The sequence below is a fragment of the Arvicola amphibius genome, chromosome 3 (assembly GCF_903992535.2).
Source record: "Arvicola amphibius chromosome 3, mArvAmp1.2, whole genome shotgun sequence".
Taxonomy (NCBI): domain Eukaryota; kingdom Metazoa; phylum Chordata; class Mammalia; order Rodentia; family Cricetidae; genus Arvicola; species Arvicola amphibius.
The window spans coordinates 18,259,216-18,285,721 of NC_052049.1; the positions used below are offsets into that span (position 1 = coordinate 18,259,216).

The 26,506-nt window shown below is 34.5% G+C and overlaps 1 pseudogene; it reads right to left on the bottom strand.

The window, feature by feature from the left end:
- LOC119808918 overlaps positions 1 to 23,043 on the bottom strand; it is a 125,838-nt pseudogene extending 102,795 nt beyond the window's left edge.
- Between the last annotated feature and the right edge of the window lie 3,463 nt (positions 23,044 to 26,506).

The following is a 26,506-nucleotide window of genomic DNA, read 5'->3' on the forward strand; positions in this document are numbered from 1 at the left end:
GAATTTAATGTTTCCTCTTTCAAGTAGAGGTAATGATTTTTTTCCAATGTATTTCCTTGTCCTAAGCACTAGTCCTCTCACTGCTAAGAACTGGGGATCAAATGTCCTCTTCTCTATATGAGCACACTGCTGGTGATCAAGCTTCTCTTTGTGTGCTTTTGTGCAGCTCATCTGTGACAATGGAAACTAATTGTGATACATTTTATCTGTTTATTTATGAAAGACTTTAGCCTAAATATAATTTGTAAGCAAACTGTAACCTTAAAAAAGCTGAACATACATACCTTGAAACCAGACTTGTTAACCCATAATTCACCAGCTGCAAAAGAAAGCCAGGATTTACTGAGTGCTTTCACATGCCTAAGTCAATGATCATCATTGGTTAATGAATGCAACATGTGTAGGTGGAGTTTATTAGTCCCAGGAACTAATAACACACACACACACACACACACACACACACACACACACACACACACACACACACACACAAACACACACACACACAAACACACACACACACACACACACAAACACACATCAGGGACTGTTTTTCCCAATTTGTGTAGCCACTGAAAAATATATGACTAAATTATATAATTTAAAAATCTTTGATGAACATAATCTATAACATTGCTTTCATTAAATCAGGAATGAGAAAAAAGAAGGGAGGGAGAAAAGATGGAAACAAGGAAGGAAGGAAGGAGTGCAAACTCATGTGATTTCTCAGTAGATATGCACGCTCACGACTTTCCTGCATAGCTCTATTTATAAATGATTACATCTCAAATTTCCTTTCAAAAATAAAAAACAGCATTGTTATAGTCTACAAATGAATAATGAAAATAAAATATAACAGTGGAAATAATCTAAGACAAATGTTGAGTATTTACACATTTCTATTATGCAAAAAGTCTTGGGTCCAGTCCCCAGTACTAGAAAAACAGTTTAAAGATATTTTGAAGCATGAAATTAATATTCTTTTATTTGTGAAATATTTCAACTTTTTACATAAGAAAAACTAACACGACAAATATGTTAACTTTAAATAGCAAGTTATATAAATTTTAAAATTATTTGACATTGTGAATGTGCTAAGCAGAATATAAATAAATTTTATACTCAGAAATCTAAATTTCAGTTACTTCTTTCCTTTAAGTAGAATCCTCATCCTCTTTGTAAAATTTAACTTTCATATTTAACATTCTCATGACTAAAACTAATGAATTGAATTTGTTCATGATTAGGTATTTTATCTTTCATAGTACTTGCATCAGAATTTCCTTTTCATTAAGCATGTAGCAGGAATTTCTAATTTACTTATAATCTTTCAATAAATATTTGTTAAGCTATCAAATGAGCAGATTGTTTTATATAATTATGATAAGAGATCTGAGGTTCATCCGTAGCAGAGAAAGCATAAAATAAACTCTTTATTATAGTGAGTAGTGTCTAAACACCAATAGAAGAAAACCTGCGAACTATAGTAAAACACAGTAAAAGCGCCTGACAACACAGAAGAAAGGAACGCTACTGCCCCCAAGTGCCCATCCTCAGAGTGCTGTCATTTGATGCCTCTTGGGAATTGGAGGAAGCACAGAAGAACTCTGACGATGTTACTTCACAATCGTGCAGATTCCATTAATCCTATTGTGCCTGCTATCGTCTGGTTGGGTGACTGCTAAAGCATTACTCTAGGAAAAGGCCACCATTTAGAGTCATTTCAGATTTGAGATCTGTGAGAACATCAAATTTGTCACTCAGAGTTTACTGTTTCATGTTTATCTATAATGGCATTTGAAAATAATACTAAACCTAAAAATAAAACTGTGCCTAAGTCCCAGGAAAAAGATTTAGCTTAATGTTAACCCTCTGGAAGTTATGAGCTTAGCAGAGACTCGTTTAACCTACGCACTGTTTGCCTTGAATATAAACAATATAATCATTTATCAACCTATCTCTTTCATAATGTAAAAAAAATGTTCTGGCCTTATAAATATTTTAGAAATTGTTTTCTTCTTCAATATTCACTATAAAGGTATGTGATGGAAGTACTGGGAAATTGTCTTCTGTACCATTGCCTATACTACTTAATTCTAATATATCTATTGTATCAATTTTATTTTCAAGTGAGTTTTTAAGGAATTTCAAAGAAAGAAAAAGAGAAGTTGTTTGAGGGTGATAGCCTAAGGAGTCTCCAAAATACTACCTGTGTCTTGGTAAATATATATCATTGCTATTTCCCCCATTGGAAGAAATTTAGCTTTGCTTAGGAAATATGTTAGAAGTTGAAATGGTAACTTGCACTTACAACCACAACTGGATTTGGTAGTATAATTATTTTTTCTTTTGTTTTTTAGTTTTTAAAACAATCTTATTTTACATACTATTCCAAGTTTCCTCTCTCTCACATCCTTCTGCTCCCTCCACTTTCTCCCCACTGGCATCCACTCCTCAGAGACTGTGAGGCCACCCATGGGGAGTCAGCAAAGTATGCAACATCACTTGCAGAAGTCCAGTCATAGGGAAGGAGGAGTGATAGGAGCAAAGGAACCAAGACCATGATGTGGAAACCCACAAAAAAGTTGACCTGAGCTGGGGGAGCTCACTGACTCCACACTGGCAGTTGGGGAACCTGCATAAGCACAAACAAGGCCCTATGAATGTGGGTGAGAGTTTGTGAAGTCACTAGCAGTGGAACCAGTATTTATTCCTAGTTCATGAACGTGCCCTTTGGAGCCCATTCCCTATGGACAGATATTATGCTCAGGCTAGATACTGAGGGTGGAGTAGTTCTTGTGGTTTATGTAGACTTACGTTGAATAACATGGAAAGAAAAAAATGTTTTTTTGAAAAGCACTGTATAATAAGTTGCCACAGAAGAGGAAAAGTGTCACTTAGCTGTGAATCGGTGACTTTTCAGCAGAAGAGGTGAAAGTCAGAAACTGCTTGACCACTGACTGAAGCACATTGTCAAGCACTCTCTGGCCTGGCATTATGACATAAAAGTACAACACCTAACCCACTACTGAATCAGCTGAAGAGAAGAAATTTCTTCCATTGTTAGATTCCAGAAAAGACAAGAACTGTAGAGGAGCAAAAACAGCAATCGGCTGAAGTAACTGAATTGTGCACATCTCCTCTGAAACAAAACACTTTACGAAAATGTCTCCACAAATCAGAGACAACTCATGGATGTATTATGGAGAGCAGCATCTTCAGAAAGTTTGGAATGTTATAATTATAATATTATCAGATACACCTTGAACAAATAGTCTGCATATTAAATGCCTTTTATTTAATTCTCTTTATAAATTATTTAATTTATATGTCTATGTAGAAATCCACATGAGATTCACTCACTGAGTATAAGATTGTATTCAAATAAAAAAAATTGATCAAAATTCAAAGAAGAGAAAATAAAGTAACTGTGTTCTGACTTTAAAATAACAGTAGAGAGGACATCATTCACAATTTAAATCATAGTGTTCTGATGCTATATCTTTTACACAGTAGTTTTTAGTACAAAATTATTTATATTTTACTTGTCTACTTATACTAGTGATATTAACACTGCAAACTTTAAACTCCAGTGTATATAGTAGTCTTCCATGTGTATGGTTTCCACATATAATAATTTATTTCAAAAAAAATCTGAACAGTACTTAAAGTACTAAAAATATATTTGTTTTGATGCATGAACTTTTTTCATTCTCTAAAAAATCCAATAGAAATACAGTTCCCATAGAATTGATGCTGATTTCATCATTACATTACTGAAGCTATGATTGAAAGTATTTTGTAGCCAAGCTAAAAACCAACTGAAATCTCAGCATAAAATGTCAGAGATACAAGAAAATTACAAATGTTAGCATTATTTGATCTACAATGCATGTTTAACCCTTCCTGGTTGTAACACTATAAAAGCAAACAATGGAAAATTAAAAAAAAATAAACTAAAATTAAGGAATCTTTCATTTGCATATAAATATTATTAAATCCTTATAAGAAATATGGAAGCCTCTAAAATTTTACTATTAGTTAGAGGCCCTGTAGTCTATATGACATGCAAAAACAATCCAAAGAATCAATGAAACAAAGACCTGGTTCTTTGAGAAAATCAACAAGATTGACAAGGCCCTATCCAAACTAGTCAAAAGGAAGAGAGAGAACGTGCAAATTAACAAGATCAGAAACAAAAAGGGGGACATAACAACAGACACTGAGGAAATTCAGAGAATCATTAGGTCTTACTAAAAAGGCCTATATGCCACAAAGTTGGAAAATGTAAAAGAAATGGACTTGTTTTTAGATAAATACAATATACCAAAATTAAATCAAGACCAGGCGAACAATTTAAATAGACCTATAAGTAGTGAGGAAATAGAAGCTGTCATAAAAAAAACCTCCCAACCAAAAAGAGCCCAGGACCAGGTGGTTTTAATGCAGAATTTTACCAGAAATTCCAAGAAGAGCTGATACCTATACTCCTTAAAGTGTTTAACATATTAGAAACAGAAGAGTCATTGCCAAACTCTTTTTATGAAGCTACAGTTACCCTGATACCAAAACCACACAAAGATTCAACCAAGACAGAGAATTACAGATCAATCTCGCTCATGAACATTGATGCCAAAATACTCAATAAAATACTGTCAAACTGAATCCAAGAACATATCAAAAAATAATCCATTATGATCAAGTAGGCTTTATCCCAGAAATGCAGGGCTGGTTCAACATACGAAAATCTATCAATGGAATCCATCATATAAATAAACTGAAATAAAAAAAAACATATGATTGTTTCATTAGATGCTGAAAAAGCATTTGACAAAATTCAACACCACTTTATGATAAAGGTCTTGGAGAAGGTAGGGATACAAGGATCATATCTAAATATAATAAAAGCAATTTATAGCAAACCAACATCTAATATCAAATTAAATGGAGAGAAATTCAAAGCCGTTCCACTAAAATCAGGAACAAGACAAGGCTGTCTGCTCTCATCATATCTCTTCAACATAGTGCTTGAAGTTCTAGCAATAACAATAAGGGGATTCGAATCGGAACAGAAGTCAAACTTTCCTTATTTGCAGATAATATGATTGTGTACATCTGTGACCCCAAAAACTCTTCCAAAGAACTCCTACAGCTGATAAACACCTTCAGTGATGTGGCAGGATACAAAATCAACTCAAAAAAAAAAAATCAGTAGCCCTTCTATATACAAATGATAGAGAAGCAGAGAGGGAAATCAGAGAAACTTCACCTTTCACAATAGCCACAAATAGCATAAAGTATCTTGGGGTTACACTAACCAAGAAAGTGAAAGATCTATTCGACAAAAACTTTAAGGCTTTGAAAAAAGAAATTGAAGAGGACACCAGAAAATGGAAGGATCTCCCATGCTCTTGGATTGGGAGGATCAACGTAGTAAAAATGGCAATTCTACCAAAAGCAATCTATGGATTCAATGCAATCCCCATTAAAATCCCAACAAAATTCTCCACAGACCTTGAGAGAACAATAATCAACTTTATATGGAAAAACAAAAAGACCCAGTATAGCCAAAACAATCATATACAATTATACAATAAAAGAACCTCTGGAGGCATTACCATCCCTGACTTCAAACTCTATTACAGAGCTGCAATAATGAAAACAGCTTGGTATTGGCATAAAAACAGAGATGTTGACCAATGGAATCGAATCAAAGACACAGATATTAGCCATAGATATTAAAAGACGACTGTATTGTATGTAAATCCATTTGTAAATATAAATTGGATTCATGTGCTGTGATGATTTGAAGAAGAATGCCCTCCCCATAGGCTCATACATCTGAAAGGTTGGCACTCAAATTGTGACTCTACAAAAGACAGATGAGGTGGTGTGATCTTCCTGGAGGAAATGTCACTGGAAGTTGACTTTGGAGTTTCTAAGGCTCCCAGCCAAGTCCAGTGTTTCTCTCTTCCTTTTATCTGTGGTTCTTGATGTAGAAATCTCAAATTCTTCTCCAATACAGTGATGCTGGAATGCCACCATGCTCTCAGCCATGATGATAAAGAACTAAACCTCTGAAAATGTAAGCAAACCCCAATTAAAAGTTTTCCTTCGTAACAGTTGTGGTCATGGTGGGTCCTTGTAGAAATCAAACACTAAGGTACATATCATGGTATGTTATTATACACACACACACACACACACACACACACACACACATATACCTTATGTATGTATATATATACATATATATACATATATATACATATATGTATATATATATATATATAATGTTTTGAGTAAGATTCAAAATGCATCCAAATAAAAATAGAGTTAAGGATTACTTTTTGTAACCTTCATTGTACATGACCACATTTTGTCTTCATGATAACAGCAGTGATGTTACTAATAGATATAGAGCTAACTCCTAGATTATTTTCTGAGATCCTTTTGAATTTGAGCACCACTGTTATTAAATAATATTTCAGAGTTTGAGAAGAAATAATATTAAAAGCATAGATATTTACTAAGAACAATAACCGAATTAACAGAAGAAAAATTAAAATCTGACTAATATTAAAAGGACCAGTCAAGCATTTGGAGAGTTATTCATCATACAAATTTTAAATATTTTAGCATAAAGAGAATGATATATGTGATTAACTATAACATATTGAAAATCAGAAGTCCATGAGTTTATTATGATGATATATGAAGCAATACTTGTTAATGTGTGTAACTGAAATCATAAATCCAGAGAAACTCCTCCTTGGAGTTAAAAATTAACAGCATAAATAGTTTTACAGGATACTTAATTTTTCATTATATAATTAGAGCATCTTATATTAATTACTAATTAAAAATACACAAGGAACGCTTACCATGAATAAATATGACAGTCCCTATCAAATCCCAGTAATGGAAACATCATGTCTGAGGATAAGGCATGCTGACATTTGCTTCCTCCCCATACAACACAGTGTGAAACAGAATATTTTATCTATGAGGAGGTTCTGGCAACCAATTTATCCAGAAGTTGTCCAGGTCCATTCACCTAAGTTAAAGTTACAGGGAAGAAGAACCCATTAAACACAAGCATGGGTAGTCAGAAAAACCTGTCCAAAATTTTTTACACATTAATATAAACTGGTAAGATCTATTCACAAACAAGTATTTTGAAATGTTAAAATATGTAATGTATTCAATGTTATATGTAACTAAAACTGAGGTAATGAAGAGAAACGAAAAACATTTTATTTTGATCAATGTTGAGAAAGATTATAGAGCCATTTGAACATGAATTAAATTATGTTATATTTTGCAATCTTTGTTAGTAAACTATAAAAGAAAGTATAATAATCTTTATAGTGTGTCATAAATCTCTCGCATAGTAATTTTTTTAATGTCGGAAAATGTTTAAATAACTGTGACTAGTTACAAAATTAATTTCATATGAAATATAGACTCATGCTTTCTTCATAGAAATTAAAGTTCAAATGTACTCTTGAGATAAACAAAACAATGCTTTGGGCAAGGGTAGATTAGTCAGACTGCTCTGACTACAGTAAAAATAATAGCTTATCACTGTCTAAAAACGTTTACATTAAAAAAGTAAAAAACTACTTTTTTAAATAAGAGGAACTAGTTTTGACCACAGTTCTTGTCCTAAGAGTGACAAAATATTGAGGCAAATCTAGCTTTAAAAATCTTCAAGCTAAAAGAAAAAATTAAACAAATAAAATTTTATTATGTATATTTGCAAAAAGGGTGAAATACATAAAAATACAAAAAATATGAGTAATATAAATAAATATACCATAAAATGAAGCAACTTATAATGAAATGTTTTCAACACAGCTATTTTTGACTCATGAAGATTATTCAAAATTCTCTTAGACATTTATAAATTTCATCATTAAATTTCTTCAGTATTTTAAGATGTAATAGCAAGATTTCTCAATATAACTCTAGTAAAATATGTCTTCAAAGATGCATTTATGTTACTCGGACAATGGTGTCTGATATTAAATGATAATGACAAATTACTTTGACATATAATATCTATTTTTATTACTGTACCACTCCCACCAGCAAGTTGCATCTGGTAATGTGACCACACCTTATTTTGTCACATTATTTTGCATATTTCATGTAACTTTGTCTTTGAAAGTCAGAGTTTAAAAGCACCAATGATATTTCTAAATAATAAGTAGACATTTTATTGTTCTGGTATTTTGTTCACTAATTCAGGACTAATGGTAACAAAATGAAGATGAAACACTCTCCTGTTATTGAGTGCATAGCTGTGAAGTTCTACGTAGAGTCAGAACCAGTAATTTGCCACATATACACTAATAATCGTGGGGTCCTTACAGTAATGCCTAATAACTGAATGAAATCTCTGAGACAGTGAGAGGACAAACAGTTGGAAATAGAAGTGTGGGATCTTTTTTCAAGAAAATCCACTTTAATGGAGATTAGTGGTGCAGTTACTTTTTGTTGGGACCAATTGAGTCCTGGCTTTCAGCTGCTCTTCCCTGCTAGAGCCTTCTAATTGAAGTTACTAAAAGCTGTGCCTTACCTAGAGGATCAGAGGATGGGATTTTCACCTGTTGGCCATTGACTGCAGGGTATTTAAGCCTCCATGGTGCTATTAAAGAGGGATTTTGTACCAGTGGTTGGAGATCCCTGTGTTGGTCTGTCTCTGCGTTTGTTTCCTCAACCTCCAGCCCCATTGCCCGAAGCTTGCGAACTGGATTCTAGCGCATAGAGCATAGACGTGGGGCGCGGTGCGCGGCAATTTTGCATGGAAATTCTGGTGTACATCAGTGTGTAGTCATTGTTGTGTTTCTTAAGTATCTTAGTGTTTTAGAAGACCAACCCTTGCTAGTCTTATGGTCAAGCCACAGAGGATTGAAAGTCACGAACACACTAGTTGGCCCTGACGTCCTGGAGGATGAAGTCATTAGATCCGGTTGCAGATCAGACTCTTTGGATGACAAAATTACTTTAAGTTGCGTTCTTGATCTTCACAGTCAGATGATCACGCTACAAGTCAGAAAGCACTCTTTCATCAAGATGATAAAAAATTGGAGATTCTACAATCCTTAATGTAGAGCTTCCAATTATCAAATCAAATTAATAGCAGTGTCAAAAAATGAAATCATATTATGCACACAAAGTGAAAATAATTATACCCATATTATTCCAGACAGTGGATCTGGAAGAATCAGAAGACGCTGTAAATCACTGGGAATAACGACTAATAAAAAGAACAAATTTAAAAAGGAGAAGGAGAGAATGATAAAAAGAGCAAAAATAGACAAAAAATCTATTTTATACTTGCATAATCTCTATTACAGAACTATAATTGAATGTATGTAGAGACACAGAACTGGCTTAGAGTGCAGGGTACTCCTGGGATAGATGAGACGAAGTTGGAAAATGGTTGCTTGGCAAACCAAGCATAGATGAAAGCAAACTTTCTCTGCCCATTTCTCAAATGTTCTGTCTGATCTGTACCTTGGATAGGGAAGTGGCCTTTGAGCTCAGTTCTTCATGCTCTACCAGTTATAAAGGAGTGCTTTGCTTCTGTATACTTTTTGCCTTGTTTCTATGTACTTCTCTTCATTTTATTACTGTTATTAATTGAGGCATTGTTTCTTGCAAGGTGAGACAATAGTTTCTTATGATCATGTACATGAGTAAAGGGGGGTTTCAGAGATGAGGTAATGCTTTTTAGTCTGTATAAAAGGCCATACAAAATAAAGCTTGTTATACAGTTGTTCACACTCTACATCCCCTGTGTCCTTATTTGCGCGAGACCCTTACCCAGGGACCCCAACGCACTAGACGTTGACAAATGTAAATCAATACCATGGATATAATAGCAAATTGGGTCAGAACAGTGGATTGTTTTACAGGTATATTGAAATATTGTTTTCTTATATCAAAAAATGGAAGACAATATTATAATTTATGATACCAAAAATTACATAAATTTATAATTTGTATAGTCATAAAAGATAGAACATTGTAACAAAACAAAATTTAAAGATAAGCACATCTTATATATTTCTGAAAATGTATTCAAAATGAGTGTGACCACAAAAGATTGAGGGCTGGCTTCTCACAAGAAAGGAAGAATATCATAGTGTACTATACTTACAGTTTAACGTGCTGCAATAAAAGACTAATGTTTTTCTGCTTTCCATGATCAGTTATATTAAAAATAAAGCAGAAGAAATGTATTCAAGCACAAAATTGGAACAATTTAGTTCTGCTGTCAAATTGCTTATAAAATAACCTACCTCAGTGAAAAAGTCACACATTTTAGCAAAGGTTTTATCCAAACTAACTGTGTATAAACACAAGATGGAAATAAAAGATAATTATAAATGTAAATACAAAACTGTTATCTAAAAGCAGTAGCAATAGATCTTATAGTATTTAAAATACAGAATCATTAAAATGACTGCCCTCAAGTATGGCTAAAGGGAAGTAAAAATAACATTAAAGAGTCTAATAAAAGCAATGTGGATACTTACCTAATAATACAGTAGAAACCTCTATTGTAGAGTGAAATGTCTAAAGAGATGGCTCAACTGCTTTATTGTTATTATTATTTATTTATTTTTAATTAAAAATTTCTACCTCCTCCCCTCCTCTCTTTTCCCTCCCCCTCCCCCACCCCCTTCCCCTCTCTCTCCAGTCCAAAGAGCAGTCAGGGTTCCCTGCCCTGTGGGAAGTCCAAGGTCCTCCCCCCTTCATCCAGGTCTACGAAGGTGAGCATCCAAACAGTCTAGGCTCCCACAAAGCCAGTACATGCAGTAGGATCAAAACCCAGTGCCTGTTAAAAGCATCTATTGCTCTTGCAATTGACCTGTGCTAGGTATCCTCACCCACGTGTCAGCTCTCAGCCGAATCTAACTTCAATGGATATGTAACTACATCTTCTGCTATCCTTGCACAGCAGATACTAACTTGCTGTATATTTGTGTAGGAAAAAAAAACTCATGCTCACAAAATAAACGATAAGTCTTCTTTTTTAAAAAAGGTAAAATTATAGATACCTTTGTAATAGGTTGACAACGTCACTAATAGACACCACCATTAACAATTAAAAATTCCTAGGTGAGACAAATATTATTTCATTTTGACTTGTTGCCTAGTGAGGTCTTACAGATATTCAAACATTACAGGCTGTTGTTAATGATACTGGACCCTCAAGAATATAATAGCAACTCTTTATTGCTGAAGTCTTGACATGTTTAAGTACCACAGTCTAGATTCACCAATTTGGTATTGTCCATGAAACCATATTCTCTCTAGTTTCCATAGAGCTGGAAGGAGCTACATATGCTACCAGAGTAGATATGTAACCATCACTTGTACCTAGCCATGAACCCTATGAGCATCAATAATGACTGGCCTGGTAAGACATGCTTACTGGTGTAATAGTGTCGTGATCATCAAGGGAATAATCAACAATTTTCTGTTTGGATTTAAGCCCATACCTCATACCATTCTTTAAGTCACAGAGACTATTTTGGAAGGAAGTAGAGAGAGTGTAAGAGGAGATGGTGGTGATCACAGGAAGAACACAGCATCATGTGGACACATAAAGCAGGAACATATATGTATTCTCAGTGCCTATGACAGCATCCACAAGATCTATGAAGGCTTATGTCAGATACAGTCCCAACATGGAGGTGTGTGTGTGTGTGTGTGTGTGTGTGTGTGTGTGTGTGTGTGTGTTTGTAAAATGTCTCATCACTAGCCAAGGAACACTTTCAATTGATAGCTAATATAAGAGGAAGACGTTTTACTGATTTGTCTGTGTGTTTTACTGGCAAAGCTCCAGGTAAATTGACAGCGCTCCCAGGATGGTCACATATCTAGGAATACATGGGCAACACAAACTGGATTTAATGAATGATTCTCCTATCTCTATATTACAAAAATAAATTTAAAGTCTTTATAATAATATATTGAAATTTAAAAAATCAAGAGGTTTTAGAAGGTGTTTCTCACTTAAAATGAAAATATATTTGTATATATTTAAAAGACACAGATCACAAAGTTTGGTAGGTAGGAAAGTGGGTGCTAAATCTAGGAGGAGTTGTTAGAGAGGGCTGTCTTAGTGTTTTGTTATAAAACACCATGATTAAAAGCAACTTGGAGAGTAAAGGGTTTACTTTGTTTATAAATTCAGATAATATCTGACTTAAGTCTTTTATGAAGGAATTGGAGGCAGGGTATCAAGGCAGGAACCTGAAGAAAGGAACTAAAGCAGGCACCATGCAGGACCACTACGTACTAGTTTATCTGTCTGTCTTGATCAACTATCTTATTTCTTATACAAGATAGGGCCAGCTTTTCAGATGTGGATTTAACCAGATCTGGCTGAAAACAAACCCCCACAGTTCCTGTATTAATCATTATACTCAGGACAATCCCACACAGGCTTTCCGTTCAGGACAACTTGTTAGGGGTATTGTCTCAATTTAGCTTTCTTTTTTATGGTATCTCGAAATTGTGTCAATTTGCCAAAAACAAAACAAAAACCCTAACTACCATAGGAGTAAATGCAATCAATATATATTTCTTTAAACATTCAAAGAACTATTTAAAATAATAAAATAAAAGTCTAAAATGTAGAGCAAAGGTCAACTATAAAAAGAGTGTGAGTGTTTTCATTCTTTTCTTATATACAATGCTAAATAGAAATACTGATTTAATCTTTTTACCAATTCATTATATCTTCTAATTCAGGTTGGTATTCTACTTTCATATGAATATCAAGAAATGTTATTAAAACATTGTAAAGAAGTATATTGAAGCTCTTATTTACAATGATTCACTTGGAAAGCCACTGAAAGCATCAATTATTACAGTAAACAACAAAAATTTAAGACCATTAAATTGGCAGTTACACAACATTGTTTGATTAAACTAAAACTGATCAATTTAAACATAGTGTTACTACATGCCCATGCACTGAATCATATGATGGTCTTTATTTTGAATAAATTATAGTCTCAACATTGCAATCATAACTATTCCTCAAAAAGTGAAGAAGCTGGTTCTAAGTATATATGAAACAAGTCATGCAAAATTTTCAGAAAATTGTTTTTTTAAAACAAAAAAATGTAATGTCCATTTGATGAGAAGATATAAGATTTGATCAATTAAATGTTATAGATCTCTATGATTGGAACTCTCACCTCAGTATCATTCAAGATCTTTACTAGTCACAAAAGATATCGGACAAAAAATTATGCTAAGAACTAAGTAAAGCCTGAATCATAACATTAATGACTGCAGTCAGATGGAGAAACTCCTTTGGACTTCCAAAATCTAATAACATTTACCATTATTCATATTAATAATTAGTGACTTTATTATATCTCTATTTTGATAAGGGATGAGAAATGAGGAGCTTCCAGTAGATATTATTTGACCTCCTTCATGAGAAGTTAAATTAAGTTGCTTGATTTCTACACATTTATAAATTAAAATGTTACCCGTTTTTAAGTTGAGTATTTGTTAACGATCTATTGATGTTATTATTGGCAATATACGTTTTTGTCAGTTTCTGAATTTTTCTGACTTTATGATGTTAAATCTTTTCCTCCGGCATAAATCCATCATCCACTCCCATGACTGATATATACCTCTGCTGTTTTCTGTTGCTCCTTTCTCAAGGCACTCCTTTTCCTCCTCTTCCTGGCAAACTCACTCCCTGTTCTTCATTACACCACACTGAGTTTTTTTATCAAAGACTCTAATGCTTTTCTCAGCTAGGTAGTCATTCAATGCTTAAATCAGTATAGAAAAAAAAAACATTTTATACCTCTAAAGTTTATAACTCTAAATGTTATATATACTAATTCTTAATAATTAAAGGATAACGATTTCTTATATAACTGTGCAACAATAACTAATGTACAAATGTTCAAGGGAAAACTACATGAATCACAGCATAGTTTTGCAATAATGGTAACTTTTGATTTAAAGTTATATTTGCAATATTTCCCCTGCTTTATCTGTAATTAACAATATGTCAAATATATAATTTTTTTATTCTGTTTTATATTTTCTTGATTTCACTGAGTTTGTGGTATTGCAAAAGTATGATTTATAGTATTGTTTTAAAAATCTAAATAATCCCAGAATACAATTTAAATATGGCACTAATTAGTCACCAAACTATGGTTTCACTTACCATACTAATTAATTTGCAGATAAAGTAAAAATATGCAACAATCATTTGTGGTACATGATCCGGTATTTCAAAATACTATTCTTCACAAAATATTGTAATCTTCTAAGAGGAGAGTGATGTGGGATTCCCCACAGTGTGCTGTCAATATGTTTTATTACCATTGGTTAATAAAGAAACTGCTTTGGCCTTTGGCAAAGCAAAATAGGCAGAGCAAAATGGGTCAGGCAAAACAACTAAACTACATGCTGGGAGAAAGAAGGCCAAGTCAGAGGAACACCATCTAGCTGCCAAAGGAGAAAGCTGCCCAGAAACTTGACCAGTAAGCCACAGCCTCATGGCGATACACAGATTAATAGAAATCAGTTAATTTAAGACATAAGAGTTAGCTAGGAATATGACTGAGCTGTTGGCCAAATCGTTTATAACTAATATAGGATTCTGTGTGTTTTGTTGGGACTAAAAGACTGACAGATCAGCTAGGACAGAAGCTTACATTTACAGCCAGGAATTACAGTGTGTGATAATTTGTTTATTCCACTAGTATTGGCAGGAGTTTAGGGAGGAAGAGGTTTATTTGACTCATGGATTGCAGTTCACCATCTAGGGAACGGTAAAGTAAGGGACTGAAGCAAGAACTTGCAGGCAGGAACTGAAGGACAGATCATGGAGGGACCTTGTTCATTTTCTCTTAATGGTAAACATATTCATAATGTCTAGTCTGACGTCTTTGTCATGTGCTTCAGATAAATTTCTTTGCTTCGCAGGGTATTTTGCAGTAGTGTTATTGGCTTCTGGAAGAAGCATATATCCTCAGTTGTCAACGTTTATGCTTTCACAATGGGAGGTAGACAATGATTATCACAGAAGAGAAAGAGAGAGAGAGAGAGAGAGAGAGAGAGAGAGAGAGAGAGAGAGAGAGAGAGAGAGAGGAGAGAGTACTATATTTTCTCACATAAATATTTTTGTGTTATGCTATATGATTCAATGCTTTTCACCTCCTAAACTCTGCCCATTACCAAGCCCCAAAACTGCATTCTCTTTACCTGTTAAGACTTCATTTTCTACTACAATGTCCTTTTTACCAGCATCTCTCTTGTCTTCTAACCTGGATAAGAGTGATTGGCATATCATTCTCATATCTGCAGGACTGCAAATCCAGCATCCCACTTTCACCTAAGTAGTACATTTCAATGCTTAATTAATAAGTTAAATATTTTATAACCCTCTGTTTAGTTCCTTTAAAATTCTGTTCACAGCATAAACTGCATGTTCAGTGGCCATATTCATTTTGGTCTCTACTATACCAAGGCTTCTTTTCTTCTATACTTTGTCAGTCGCAATATGGTACTTTATTTGAAAAATACCGTATAATTTTTCATGTTTCATTATGTTTACCACTTGATGGAGCAAGAGGACCATAGTTAAATTGCTTAAATTGGCTTACTAGGGTGATAAATCCAAAGGGATAATTGAATCAGTCAGTAATGTTGACAGTCATGAATTAAAGTATGGTTGCTTTATCATGAATGGATCTAACCAAGCATCCTTAATCCTGTTGAGTTTTAGCATTGAGAATGACACTGTTTGCAAACTTGACTCTTTCATATAGAAAATGAAGTTTAGAGTTGTTTTACAAAAAAAAAATGTTTGATAAGTTTTTTTTTAAAAAAAAGATATGAATGTATAGGTTAGTAATTTTAAAGGTGAGGAGACAAAATATAAATAATCCAGCCCCCAATTATCTTAATGGTCCCAATGTTAGCAAGTTTGTAGGTTATTTTCTAACTTTTCCTGATGAGGCATAGTAAAGCCGCTATAAGTGACACATATCCCCACGGTGGATATATTTTCTTTAACTTTCTAGTAACATTTACAATAAATATTTAAAGTAATGGGATTCCTTGAAACTTTTCCATATACACTTTATTAGTACCCCTTCCTTATCACACACACCTGTTGTTTAGTTAGGTTATATTACTGTGATGAAACGTGAATAAGAACAAGTTAGTGAGGAAATGATGTCTTTTTCTTACACTTCCATATCAGAGTGCATCAAGAAGGAAATCAGGTCAGGAACTCAAGCAGGGCTAGAACCTGGAGGCAGCAGCTGATGAAGTCACTAAGACTAAGGGAAGCTGCTTTCCAGCATGTGACTTGCTTATCCTCCTTTATTGTAGACCTCAGCATCATCATCCTAGGGTTGGTACCACCAACTATGAGCTTGGTTTTTCTCCATCATTGCTTCAGATATAATTAAGAATATTAAGAAATAATTAGGGGTGGAATCCTGAAGAATAGTGTTTGGGTTACCATGAGAACAGATATGATTTAGGGCCATGAGAAAATTAGCAGTTGGTTAGTGGTGTGGGACGAATTTCAAAGAAAAGCTCTGCCTACCTGGCCCTAACCACAAGACATACTGAAAACAATCAATTGTCTGTAATCATTTTTTTATATGTAAGCTTTTGTGTTTGCCAACTTCCTTCTGTAATCTCATAAAAGTGATGCTTGAATTTTAGTAAATTTGCAGCAGATTCAAAACTCAAAAAAAAAGAAATAATTAAGGAAATACACTACAGGCTTGCCAACAGATTGTTTTTAGGGATCCCTTTTGTTAATTGAGGCTCCCCCCTTTCAGATGACCTCTGCTTGTGCCAATTTTATATAAACTATTCAACATAGTTGACCCTTGGTGACTTTGACACATAAACACCTCACTGTTAAGCCATAACATTTCCTTTGTTGTGCATCCCCAAGATGGCATATTAATAACTACATAATCATGTAAAAACCTTTCAAACTTAAAAAGCCCCACAACTTTTAAATTTTAAACACTTAAAATTTCAATTTCTTCAAAATATTCATTCCTGTTTAAAAATCCAAAGTCTTTTGAAATATAATGTCCCTCAACAGTGGGTGCCTATAATTTAGAAAATGGACTAAACACATTCTTACCTCAAGATGGAATAAGCAGATCGCAGTCACAAAAGAAAAACCAAAATCCAGCTGTATGAATAACTCAATGCTAAAAGTCAGGTATCCACTTCCTGTCTTCTGGGGTCACTATGCTTAGATCTTCTGCTGTAGTTGAACAAACTCTCTTGAGCTCTTTTCATGTTACCAAGCCTCAACTTCTCTGAATATGCCCTTCTTACCTTCAAAACCAGAATAAATTGGGTGATTTTTACACTATCAACTTCAGCTGACAGAATGCGGTACAACCTTAGCCATCTTTGGAACAGTTTCTGTGTGTTGACTCAAAGGCAACACTTCCTAGAAGATGTCACCTAAATAATGCTAGTCTTGTCTTAATCACTGTTATTTTCTCAGCTCCCACTAAGAAGCATCAATTATCCAAGTAACACAAAGTTTTAATTTCACTGATTATGCTCTATTGATTATCACAGCTGAATTTTCAGCCCAGCTAACTTAAACCATAAAAATCTAATTTAAAGTATGCAATGACCCTGAGTCTTTAGTGACTCTCAAATTTTTCAGTGTAGCATCTCAAGCCAGGCCAAAATTGGCATTTCTCCTAATATTTTTGTCTTCTTGCTGTCACAGGAAAGCTCACCAGATTTGAATGATCAATACTAAATCCAGCTACAAATTATAAAGTTCTTCTACAATGGTCTTCCAATACACAGGGGCAAGTCCATCACAACAATACCTAGTATACTAGTACCAATCTATGTCTTGTGTTGACACAAAACTAGGCATGCCCATTATCATTTATATGGTCATATACATACATACCCCCGTATATAAATTCATATATGTATATATGACATCATATATATATTAGTTTATTCTTCATATGGATATATTGATACATATATAGAAATTTTTATGTATGGTGGTATGTAAGTATATATATCAACACACATATATATATATATAAATTTTTTATATATATGGAATATAAACTGATAAATGTTCTAAAGTTTCTACAATCAGGAAGACTGCATTAATTAGTGATATATGCAATACCTAAACATTGGGTAAAAACAAGAACTATTGCGTAATGTAAAACAAAATTTATCATACCAAAATAGATAAATATAATTAAAACCCAGATTATCAAAAATGTAAAAATACAAAATGTGTTTAAATCCATTCATAGGAATAGCTCCATTTGGAAGACTCAGTAAGATGTAACATGCATTAAAACATTTGAAAAGATTTTTAGGAGTAAAAGCAAAATCAAAACCCTATAATCAAGTTTTGAGTAGCGATGAAGGTGAATTATATGCATATTTAAAAAATAAAACCCTATGTCAAAATAATCATTGAATTTATCTCTATAGAATTTCATATTTTATTTTACCTAATGTTTTCATATCTAAGGTATAAAATTTTAAAATTGTACCCAAGGTAGATGAAACATATATTCTTCATTGTAAATATACTAAACATAAAAATAAAAGGTTAAAAGTAGTTACCCTATAAGGGGACACATTGTTCTACCTAGACAAATAAGGCTAACAATTCGGAAGCCTGATGTCATAAATGGTTTTATTCTCATGTTCATAGACAGTGATATACCTTAGAACTTCAAATGGTACAATTTATTGCTTCTGCAATTTCTGGATGTTGTCAGAAATACCTTAGTACTTAAGATAAAGCATATATGATTTATAGAATATTAAAATTTCAAGTTGATACCGACCTGAAGGCTTCATCTTTTATGGCTAGTTTTGATGGTACTGGGGGGTGTAATATGCATGGTACAAGAGGAAAAATGTACTTATCTATTATCCCCCTCTATGTACCTTGCCAGATACAATAAAGACTATTCTGGCAAGTCCAGACCAACTGGTTCAATAATAGCATAAATTTCAAGGGCTTATCCATCACTCTGTGACAAGAACCATGAGAAACCTATACCTGCTACCATTACCAGGCCGAAGAAACTATGACTGTACAGGATAACCTGAACTATTATTCTGCCAATTAGAGACAGTTATGAAACAATTTCTGATGATTTAAGTGCAGATTGTATGCACAGATTAGTGATCTCTCAATTCTGGTTCAAGGAACTTCTATTCGCAGTAGATGGTAGGTAATATATAGACCAATAATTAGTCAAGGTACAATAGTCAAAGGACAGCAGAACGTCTAGATGTAATTTGTAAATTACATCTTCTCTTCCCAAGGCTCAGTGATCATTGCAGAGGAGAGGCTGTAAAGGAAGTAAAAGTGAAGTGGTGGATAACTGCAAGGAAAGAGAATCTTCTGGACACAACGTGGCAGCTGCATATACTAACTCCCAGAGGTTATAGCAGCATACACTAGACCTATGCAAGCTCAATACAGACTGGAACTCAGCACAAAGTCGGGACTTGGCATAAAAATCCTACCCTTAGTCACTTAGGTAAGATTATATGGGCAGCACAAATTAGCCTTGATAGGAAAAAAAAAGACACATAAATATTGGTGAGTTGCAAATTAAGAGTAGATTTGAGAGGAGTTGGAATTAGGTGAATATGTTCAGAACAGAATTTATAAAAATCTCAAATAACAGAGACAATTTTAAAAGAAAGAAACTCCAGGCAGACTAGGAAGTTGAAGGTGCGTGGTTGATCGGCAGTTATGATTCACCAGACAAGCTTTAATATATATAATTCAGTTTTAATAAAGGAAAGGAAAGGGAACTTACAAATCCAAGGTTCCAGCGAGGAGCGCAGGAAAACAAAGAGCAGGCGGCCACAGGCCCGCAAGGTTTTATAAGTCAATATTAGCCTAAGGGGGACACGCCTAAGAGGGACACGCCTTTTTAGACCAAGGGGGACACGCCTTACAAAACAAGGGTTTTGGCTAGGCTTCCCCTTCAGGAAGTAACAAACATAGAACCAGACTCGTCCCTCTGAATGTTTGTGAACTTTGAATGGCTGGGGCAGACTGAGGGGCTCACTGGCAATGGCACCAGAATTTATCCCTACTGCATGTACTGGTTTTTTTTTTTTTTTTGGGGGGGGGGGACTTATTTTCTTTCGATGATACCTTTCTCAGCCTAGATATAGTAGCAAGGGCCTTGGACCTTTCCCCAAAGCAATGTGCCTTAGCCTTTCTGAGGATTGGGTGGGGGTGGGGTGGGAAGGTATGTGGAGGAAACTGGAGGAGGAGAGGGAGTGAGAACTTGGATTGGTATGAATAACAAAAGAAGGTAGTTTGTTGTCTTTTAAAAAAAATAGAAAGAAAAAAAAGAAAGAAACATCTTTACTGTCAGTAATTGAGTAAGAAAATAACAAAATCTTTTAAATAGCTGTTTTTATTATAGTCATCAAAAATCATACATTTCTTTTTTGTTTGGTTGGTTTCATTTTTACTTTTAAATTCTTTAAATTTATTTTTTAATTATTATTTTTTTCTATACATTTCTTAAGTCAGATAATGTAATACTGAAAACTTTGAAATTTGTTTATAACATATATAGTATAAATGGCAGGATTAAAGCTTTAAAAACAAAGAATTCTAAAACTTTGGAAAATTTTATATAGCTTGGAAAAGTTGCAAGCTATTGAATACTTTTTATACTACAGTATTCACATATAAATTTATAATGTAAAATAACATAAATATTTTTCACATATAGATAAATAAATTTTGAAGTGGGAGCCTTGTTATTACTAGGGAGAATGCATTTTTGCTCTATTCATGATATATGAAATGTGTAGTTATTATATGAATTATTTGAATTTCCCCAAAGTCATGTTTGCCAGAGTTTTAATCACTAAGTGGTATCATTGGAAATTGGCAGGTATTTTAAGGAACAGTCCATTGTGAAATTAAAAGGCATATGCTTCTAATTTTTCACTTTGTATTTATTTAAAGTACAGCTTGATTTCATACTGTGTTTTAAAACTAATATGAGCCACCCCATCTCAAGTTTAAAAATAATACATTTAATTAATCATAAATAAACCCTAAAATATGTGATACAATGTAATCATTTTGTTTAATATAATCATGTCATACATTTGGCACAACAAAGAAAAGCTAAGACATGACATAATTATTAATCAGCAGAGAATCTGATACAAAATGGTGGTATTTATAACTTGACTACTTTAATATGTTAATAATATAATGAGATTTCAAAAATCCCTAGAAATAATTTCAAACATTCTCATTCCAAAGAGAGGATGCTTGAGATTTTACATTGCTAATTGTTCTTGTCTTGTCATTCCAAAATAAGATACACTTTAAAAAATCACTCTACAATCTACAAATCTGTATAATTAACTTATATCAGTTAAACAAATATCAACTTTTTAAAAAAAAAAAAGTAGTACATACCAGTAAATTATTTCCTAAGTCATCATCAATAAAATAAAGATTAGTTGTATTTCTTGAATTATGAAGGTTAGTGAATTCCCTGGTTCACTTGTATAACTTAATTGAAGCTAAAATTTGTATTCAAAATCGGGAGGAAATTTAAGGAACTTTGTGGAAGGTGATCTGTGATTTGACTATTTGAAATAACATTAAGTTCTGATCTGGGGAAAGGAGAATAGGCTCCAAGTCAAGCTGTGGATATTACAAAAGGAGACACTGAAATGGCACCTGCCCACTGGTTCAATAATAACACAAATTTCATGGGATTATTCACCACTTTGTGACATGATCCTTCTGCCTAAGCTGATGGTGAGTGTTCTCCATGTCAGCTTAAACATCTAAATTTCCTATCATACCACCATATTCTGCACAAGTAGGCATAGTGAAATTATTCTGGAACCTGGTATACAGCATAAGAAATATTTGGTTAAAAAATCAGAAGCAGTCAGTTATTCTTATATATAATAAACTTTGAAATTCTCATCTATAAAGAAGGCTTGATGGCTTCAGGTAGAGTTATTTACGTTTTTTATTTTTAAAATAAAATATTTTTCATCATATTTTCAGTAGAATGTACAGTTGTTTGAAAGCAACAAGTAATCTTTGTATCATATGCAATACTGATTTCTCAATTCCAAGATTTTTTTTTTAAAATAATGCTTCAAAATTAGATAATAGGATAGTTTAGGCAACAACGATTGTAAATTCTTGTTTCCTTTGTACTTTGTGAAACAAAATTTTTATTAACAATTTTTCTTCAAGTGTTAACACAATGTGGAATTATGTAATCTGTACTAGGTTTAAAGATAACTACGTGTGTTCTTTGTGTTGTGCATGCACATGGATGTGCATGAGTGTGTTTGTGTGTGGGCTGTGTGTATGCGTGTGTATGTGTGTGTCAATGTGCCTGAGTTGTGGTCTTTCTCAAATATGACCAAATACGGAAAATATGGAGTTTGATATTATTATTTTGTTAAGATTTTGAGGTTTTCTTGTCCTCTGCTATCCCAAATATATTATCTCAGGCTCCTACATAACAAAACATATCTCCAAAATAGATTTGCATTCTTCTATACCATTAAAAATTCATGATTTTTACTCATTAACATCACTCAAAAATTTAGCTTAATCCTTTGTCTTTTTATTTATTCATTTATTTTAATGCCTGTCTGCAGATTATCTTCTGTTTGCTTCACCCATCTTAAATCTCTTGCCAGCAGGACTGCCTCTTCCTTGCCCGATGTGGATTTCATGTTTTATAATTTTAACAAGCAGAGCGAAACTTGTGTGTGTACTCTCTGTTAGATATCTATTTTACTATGTATTGGCCCCTCAGACTTGAATGCTTGTGGAAGCAGGTCATCCTTCTCGACAGCTAAAATGTCACAGTAACTGTTTGCTTTCAGGTGGCGGTTATCTTGAAGCCCCCATCGCTTCTCTATCCACTCTGTAAGAGCAGGCTGCCAGCCAGACATGGCTCATGCTCAGTGGGTCTCAACCATTTGAAATTCTTGGATTCGTTTAACATTTTCTGATATTATGAGAAGTCAATTCTTCCAGGTCTGTGTCATATGGAATGAGCCTGTCAAATCACATTTATAAATGTTTTATTACTTCTACTGAATTGACAAGTGCCAGAGGCTGTAGAGACAATTATGCAATAAATTATTTTCTCAAAATATTAACTGTTTAAAGAGATGATCATGAATCTGATGCCTATTTTTATAGAAGGTGTATTATAATTCAGTGGAAATGGGATATATTATGGAAAATTTAGTTAAATATTAAATGGACTGGACGGAAATATTTTACATATATAAGGATATACAGAATAGGAGGGAATATTAGGTTTCCCAATAAAACAGATATTGTAAAACAATTAATGAAATAAGGCTTGCCTATATTACATATTGAATACGTTTAGCTCTCTGATTTAGGGAAAAATATTAGCGTCCAAATCTTCAGTATTGTATTAAATGTTTGATCATTTACTGCTTTCTTAAATTAAATTTCCATATTCAAAAGGTTGGAATAAATTGGTGACTAATTCTTTAATGTCTCAGTGCTAGCTTTTTCTTCTGTTGTTGGTAAGTTCAATAGCATCTTGGAATCCTGGAAAATTTTCACTCTCCGTTTAGTACGGTATTGCTTTTTGGTCTTGAGGACATCTTAAGCTTACATAAAGTTACATTTGTTTTGTGAAACACAAAACATAGTTATCAATCACTATTTTTTTCTACAGGCAATATATTTAGTACAGAGTTATTGTATTTTTCAGTCCTTAGCATCCTTTAGCTTTTTGGTTCTGTTTTATGAAATCACATTTTTTTTTCTATCTAATCAGAGAGTCTTAAGAATATGTTTTCTAAAATATGAATCATTTAATTATAAACATTGGTTGGTCTACCCAGATGAGCAGAGATAACTAAGTTATGTGTTCTTTTCATACACAAATTCATTTTATTATCTCTCTTTTTTTTTTTAGTTCTATATTAAAATTTTTTTCTTTCTTTTTTTTTTCTCATGGTTTATTTTTTTTTATATTTAAAAAATTTCCATCTCCTTCCCTCCTCCTCCCCCTTCCCTCCCCTCCTTCTCCCCCTTCCCTCCCCTCCCCTCCACCCATACCTCCCCTCCCTCCCTCTCAAGACCAAGGAGCCATCAGGGTTCCCCACTCTATGCTAAGACCAGGGTCCTCCCAACTCCCCCCAGGTCCAGGAAGGTGATTGACCAAGCTGAGAAGGCTCCCACAGAGCCCGTCCATGCAGAAGAATCAGAGCCCAGAGCCATTGTCCTTTGCTTCTCAGTCAGCCCCCACTGTTGGCCACATTCAGAGAGACGGGTTTGGTCGCATGATCCATCAGTCCCATTCCAACTGGAGTTGGTGATCTCCCATTAGTTCTGTCCCACCGTCTCCATGAGTGAACGCACCCCTCTCGTTCCTGACTTTCTCCCTCATGTTCTCGCTCCTTCTGCTCCTCATCAGGACCTTGGGAGCTCAGTCCAGTGCTCCAATGTGGGGCTCAGTCACCTTCCCCATCTGTCGCCAGCTGGAGGTTCCCTCACAGTCCTGACTTTCTTTCTCATGTTCTCTCTCCTTCTGCTCCTCATCAGGACCTTGGGAGCTCAGTCCGGTGCTCCAATGTGGGGCTCTGTCATTTTCTTCATCTATCGTCAGGTGGAGGTTCTATGGTGATATGCAAGAAATTCATCAGTATGGCTATAGGAACTGGCCTTTTCAGGCTCCCTCTCCTCAGCTGCCCAAGGAACTAACTGGGGGCGTCTCCCTGGAAACCTGGGAACCCCTCTAGGGTCAAGTCTCTTGACAACCCTCAGGTAGCTCCTTAAATTAAGATATATGCTTCCCTGCTCCCATATCCACCCTTCCTCTATCCCAAGCACCCCATTCCTCCAAGCTCTCCCCGTTCTCCCCTTCACACTTTTCTCTCCCCATCTTCCCTTGGCCCAGTCTTGCCCAACCCTCAAGTTCCCAATTTTGCCTGGCGATCGTGTCTACTTCCAATATCCAGGAGGATTACTATATCTTTTTTTGGGAGTTCACCTTCTTATTATCTTCTCAAGGATCCCAAATTTATAGGCTCGATGTTCTTTAATTATGGCTAGAAACCGATTATGAGTGAGTACATCCCATGTTCATCTTTTTGGGTCTGGGTTACCTCACTCAGAATAGTGTTTTCTATTTCCATCCATTTGCCTGCAAAATTCAAGATGTCATTGTTTTTTACCGCTGAGTAGTATTCTAGCATGTATATATTCCACAGTTCCTTCATCCATTCTTCCACTGAAGGGCATCTAGGTTGTTTCCAGGATCTGGCTATTACAAATAATGCTGCTATGAACATAGATGAGCATATGCTTTTGTTGTATGATTGGGCATCTCTTGGGTAGATTCCCAATAGTGGAATTGCTGGGTCCTGGGGTAGGTTGATCCCGAATTTCCTGAGAAACCGCCACACTGCTTTCCAAAGTGGTTGCACAAGTTTGAATTCCCACCAGCAATGGATGAGTGTACCCCTTACCCCACAACCTCTCCAGCAAAGGTTATTATTGGTGTTTTGGATTTTAGCCAATCTGACAGGTGTAAGATGATATCTCAAAGTTGTTTTGATTTGCATTTCCCTGATAGCTAGGGAGGTTGAGCATGACCTTAAGTGTCTTTTGGCCATTCGAACTTCTTCTGTTGAGAATTCTCTGTTCAGTTCAGCGCCCCATTTTTTAATTGGGTTAATTGGCATTTTACCGTCTAGTCTCTTGAGTTCCTTATATATTTTAGAGATCAGACCTTTGTCAGTTGCAGGGTTGGTGAAGATCTTTTTCCCAGTCAGTAGGCTGCCTTTGTGTCTTAGTGACAATGTCCTTTGCTTTACAGAAGCCGCTCAACTTCAGGAGGTCCCATTTATTCAATGTTGCCCTTAAGGTCTGTGCAGCTGGGGTTATGCGTAGGAAACGGTTCCCTGTGCCCATTTGTTGTAGAGTACTTCCCACTTTCTCCTCTATCAAGCTCAATGTGTTCAAATTAATATTGAGGTCTTTAATCCATTTGGACTTGAGTTTTGTGCATGGTGATAGATATGGATCTACTTTCATTCTTCTACAGGTTGACATCCAGTTATGCCAGCACCATTTGTTGAAGATGCCCTCTTTCTTCCATTGTGTACTTTTGGCTCCTTTATCAAAAATCAGGTGTTCATAGGTTTGTGGTTTAAGATCTGGGTCTTCTATACGATTCCATTGGTCAACTTCTCTGTTTTTATGCCAATACCAAGCTGTTTTCAATACTGTAGCTTTGTAATAGAGTTTGAAGTCAGGGATGGTAATGCCTCCAGAAGAACCTTTATTGTATAAGATTTTTTTGGCTATCCTGGGTTTCTTGTTTTTCCATATAAAGTTGATTATTGTCCTCTCGATCTCTGTGAA